Raw genomic sequence first — 5610 nt, 5'->3', positions numbered from 1 at the left:
TAAAAGAACAAGCTATTTTGAGCTCTGCTGAGAGCCAATACAGCTCTTTAGCATCCCTGGGTTAAGATGAAAAGTTAAAGCACACATAATTTGCTGAAGAAAAGCATTTTCTGAATAAAATGTTGAAGGTGATAGCTCTCTTAATTACAAAACTTCAAAGATCAAACATGAATATCAAAGTACAGGAATTCTGTGTTAATTCAATGTGATTGTTACAGATGTTTTCACTCTTCTGCTTCTTGAATATGTTTAGAATTGTTTCAATTTTAGCTATTTCACATAATAAGCTTGATGGGAAAAATCCTTTTTCAACTGAATTTTTTAAGTTTAACTCAACAACTTTAAGATCACAGTTGACCCTGTTCCAGTATTTCCCCGGCCATGGCAAACCCATTTCACAAAGAACATTCTGTGTTCACCTTGCATACAAGCTGTAACATGATGAATGACCTGTGGAGAAAATCCCAACTGCTTGTGCTTCTTTAGGGTGATGCAGTTCCACTGCCCATTGGTGGAAAAGAGAAGGATGCTGAGAGCAGCCTGGCCTCTCTTGTAGACCATTTACTCAACTTGGTGGCTGAAAACACGGAAAGAAATTTAATCTTCTCTTCTTCTATTACATACCAGTGGTAAGACCATTAAAATGTAGCAGAAATTAAAAAGTCAAATTCTTTATGATAAGGAACTGTCCCAGCTGTGGGTGCAGGAAGTCTTTAGGTCTTGTCTCTTGGAGAATGGGTATGAGAGATTGTTCTGTGAAACAAGGTGTCTTCAGAATTTGGCTTCCTGATTCACAGAAGGTCCAGGAAGATTAGGGGGGATAGAAAGAAATTCCAACTTGAGAGTAATCATTTCTGGAAACACTGTGAGGATTCAGCATATATGGAGTTTGACTGCAGCACATTTCAGGGAAGGTCTGTAAGAGCCGTTTTCTTTCTGGCTCTTCTTGCAGGCTGCCTTGGACCCCAACAGGCAACTTAGCAGGAATTGTGCACGCTGCCATGATTTTGTTCAAAAAGCATTCCTTGAGACCTTCTCATCAATTGCAGCAATCTTTTGTTCTACAGGATCTTCACTTCACTTCGTTGTAGTTTGTATCTAGTTAAACACATGTAATGATCCCGGAAATTGTCCCATTTGCCACCTCTAAGTGGCTTAATATTGAAAACTCATTCCATCTAACAACCAGATTAAAAGTCAAGAATCCCCACATTCCTAATGTTCGCCGCTTTCTTTGTGTTTTTTTAATTACATTTAGAATGCAGTTCCGAGGGCTGACGAGAGACCATAAACAACAATATTCATTCAACCTTGACAATCTTGTATTTAAATGGAAGCAAGCCCATGGGCAACAAAATACACCAATACCACCAAGGTGCATCACATCAGAGTGCCTGCTAGTTATGGGACTGCAAAATAGGAAGATGAATCCCTTGACAAAATATGTAAGATTTTTGAAATGGAGGAAGAAGACAGTCTCTCCCTTTTCTTTCTTTTTTTTTTCCTACTGAGCCTAAATGCCACTTGTGAAGATAAATATAAGAACAAAAAATTCAATTTACCACAAACACATTCAATTTTTTGCTCCAAGTCTCAGTACCCATGCATGGCTGAGAATGACAAATTAACAATAAAAGAGACTTTTCAATTATACATAACAGATAACCAAACACTGTTTGGGGAAAACATCTTTAGTGGGAATAATAGGCAGGTAGATACAAACTAGATTGAGAACAAAATCCAAGCCTTGTTGATTTTCTGTCACACTAAATAAATGAAGTATTCAATAAAAGCATGCTATAGACTAATTAATAGTCAGAGTAAAAAAGCTACAAATGCCTGAAGAAATAGGTTTTTTTCTTCAATTTCCACTAAAAAACTGAAACAAAAGCTGAATATCAACGTTTTAGAAGAGAAAAAGCAGTAGACAAAGCTGTTATATTGATTATCTCTGTTCTTTGCATGCCAAAAATTGTAAGTATTTATTTCAGACAATAATCACTTCACACTAAACAGAATATGAAAGTACACAAACAGCATCTTAAAGAATTACATGATTCATAAACCTAGAAATTAAATACAAGAAAAATAAAATGTCAAAAAAGTCCTAACTAAAAAAAGAGACCCAGCAGTTGCCAATGCATTTAGAGACTACCCAGATAAATTGTTTTTAAAAATCCATTTGGACAATGTCTTTATCAAGTAGTGATATGTAATGGTCATCAGCAAAAGTAAATGAACACATTTCAGCACTTTCACCTGTCTGCCTTTTGGGGTTTAAGTGATATAAAAATCGTATGAGCTGTCTTTGACATTCCAGTTAACTCTCCTCCACCAACCCATTCACTACACTAGGAGGTCATATTTTAAATTGCATTATTCCATTCTCCAAAGTTGCTCCTCCCATTCAAGCTTAACTCCACTCTCAGTCTAACTCCAGTACCAAAGCTTCAAATATAAAGATAAATCAGAATTTTTATAGAACAAAATGTTGTAGAAGTGGTCAGGTTAACTGTACCTACAACCCCAGGATTGTAAGGGTGCTGTCTCAGCCTGACACAAAGCCCTCTGCACAAAGGGAAACAGGGAAAATAAAAGAAGTTCTTCAACCTGCTTTATCAAAGGATTGCACTTTTCCCCCCTCCTGCTTATAACCAATGACACAGAAACTGCTGCTCTTGCCCTCAGACAGTCCCACTGAGGGCCCCAGGGCTCAAGATTTTTCTGAGAGTAAAGTAAGAAAGAGGAGTTAAAACAACTGAAGTAGTTCCTCAATCTCTGAATCTTCTGCTAGAGATTTCAATAAGTGGACAAATTATTCTACTGGTCTGAAATTGTAGAGTATTTTTAGTAATATTTACCCCTGTCATTACACTTATTCCTTTCCATATTTTTATCTGTTAATTTTAATTAGTGTAAAATGCATTAATGCTTCTTCTCCTACCTAGAGAAAAAGCGCAAATGTGTACAACTTTATTTAGAAATTCAGATTTTTTCAGAGATTTTTTTAATGAGAAATAAAAAGTTAAATATAATATTAAATTTCAAATCAAGAAACTTCTCATATTGCATTTTATTTATTTCACTATGCACATTATTTTGAAGTTTATGAGGTTTTTTAAAAATTAACTGCACTAACTAAACATTGAATTTCTGTTTGTTAATAGTTAATCAGAAATCCCTGTCAACAGATTATCACTTTACATGAAACTTCATTTTGCTGTCCTTAAGGTGACACGTGTTTTGCAATTAAGCAATAAAACATCTTCCCCATCAGACAGTGAATGGTAAGAGAAGCAAGTCATCCCAAGTGACCTAAACTAAGGTATTGGCTCCTCCTGAATGTTGAAAGACTAGACCTTTCCAAAAAAAGTGACTTTTTATCTGTCTTGAAGGCTTTATTCGTTTTGAGTTCATATAAAACTGAATATCTTTTTTACCACATTTACAGATAGTTTTTAACAAGTATCATGACCCCAAACTACATGCAAATGTCACCTATCTAAGTGTAATGAAAAATTAAGGATGTGTTCATTTTTTTGAAGGCAATTGTATTAATTAAAACAGCTTTCATTGAAATCAACATCAAGAGAAATTATTTTGTTGCTAGTACTGCAAAAGCCAAATAAGTGAGAAAAAGCAAAAAAAAAAGCTCAGGAGCTTAAATAGATGGGAGATAATAATGGAAATAAAGTTATTCATAGAAATAAATTTATAAATTGAGAAGCTTCACAGTATTTGCTTTTTGAAAGTGAAAATAATTAAATATTAATTTTCATAGTGGATAATCGAATTTAAAATGTGCCCTCTAGGTTTTCTTTGGTTAAAATGTCCTCCAAAATCTTAATAAAAGGGAAACACGGTGAAAACAAACAGTAATTGGGAAAGAAAAAAAGGACAATGATACCAGAAAGCCAATCACTCTTAAAAAAAAATGTGTTCCTTTTAGCTGTTCTCATTCCCACTTTTGAAGAAATTAATGTAGTTTTCATAAGATTAGTAAATTCTCCTGACGTACTATTGACTGAATGGAAAATGTTTTCCACCCACAAAAAATGTTTTGGTCACTTTGAATACCAGTATTTGAGCACTACCCTATCTGCCTGAAAACCATCTCTCAGGACAAAAGCAATGCCAGACTTTCCTTTTAAAATCTTCCTAATCTTTCATGTTGAATAGCAACATTATACCTAAAACACTTGCAACAGCACAATACAAAAATAGCAAATCCAAGTACTTATAAATAAGTAAATGTTAACATTTAAGTAGACCACAAAACCCTCACATGTACTGAGTTTAATACACTCCCTGATTACGTTGTAGGATTTAACAAAATTTCATAGACAATTCCTTTTAGAAAACTTGATCCAAAAAAGCCCAGATTCATCCAAAAAAAAGCCTCTTCTGGCATTCTAATCCCATCTTTTATCATTTGCTATATTTCAGTGTGCAAGGTAAAACATGCTACCATCTGAAAAAGTTGGCTGAATCCTCTCTTCTTGGAGCTTTGTTTGACCATATGGCACTGCCTCAGGGATGAATTCATTACCAGTGTACCTCCAGAAATTCCCTAAAACTTACTTTTCTTTCATACTGCAAGTCACTGAAAAAATAACTGGTAGCATCTTTGTGCAAGTATTGGATTACTAGTAATAAAATTGCAAATACTTACATATTTTTGATTTACCAGACAACCACAATTAGACTGTCTTCTGCTTAAGAAAGACCTCTTCTCCTGCTAATGTTTTCTTTAGCCATCTGTCCCCAAAAGATTATTGTTTGCTTTCTGGTGACAGAGTAGCCTAATAGCTGCCTTTTCTGCAGAGCTCCAGCATGTTGAGAATGGCATGGAATAAAATCTGGCCTAACAGATCTACTGTTAAGCAAGAATCAAATGGCAGGCTAAATCCATGCTACTTGCTTTGTTAAAGGTTGTGGCTACAGAATCTGAGACTTTGCTAACTATTTAATATAACTAATAAACTACAGTTAATGTATTCCCTGCATACTAGATGGAAAAAAATGGTATACTGTGGAAATAGTATTTGTGATTTTCTTGACCCTTCTGAGGTCACAGTTTTCCCTCACTCATCTTCTAACCAGCACTACTGATGCTGTCTCCTCCTTGAAAGCCTGGACTATTTATAGAGCTCTTTACTGCGACAATTTCTAGATCTCTTACTCTCTTCACATGTCGTGAAAATACTGTTTATTTCCAGGTGTGCTCTTTGGAATTGAAACACAGTGGGATGAAAACACATGCAATATGAGTGTTAAATTTGCTATAGTTTTTTAAGCACAGAACTGGAAAAATCATTGTAACAAGTTTTTTGGGTGATAAAGTCATTCTCTAATTATTTTGCATTTTTCAACCTTCAAACTCAAATAATCTACTGATTTAATGGCTTAATAAATAGAAATAATAAATTTTATGCAGTGTGATAATGGAGATTCAGTTTTTTATTTATGACATGCAATTCTAGCTGCTTTTTCATTGTAATTCATCGTAGTTCATCTGTTTTGAATATTACATAGCAATATTCAAAAAAAAAGATTGAATAACTCTTGGCCTCTCTCTGACATATCCTTTCCTATTTACATACCTTCCCT

Source organism: Corvus brachyrhynchos, unplaced genomic scaffold (genome assembly GCF_000691975.1).
Source record: "Corvus brachyrhynchos isolate BGI_N302 unplaced genomic scaffold, ASM69197v1 scaffold331, whole genome shotgun sequence".
Classification (NCBI taxonomy): domain Eukaryota; kingdom Metazoa; phylum Chordata; class Aves; order Passeriformes; family Corvidae; genus Corvus; species Corvus brachyrhynchos.
This window is presented reverse-complemented; position numbering follows the sequence as displayed.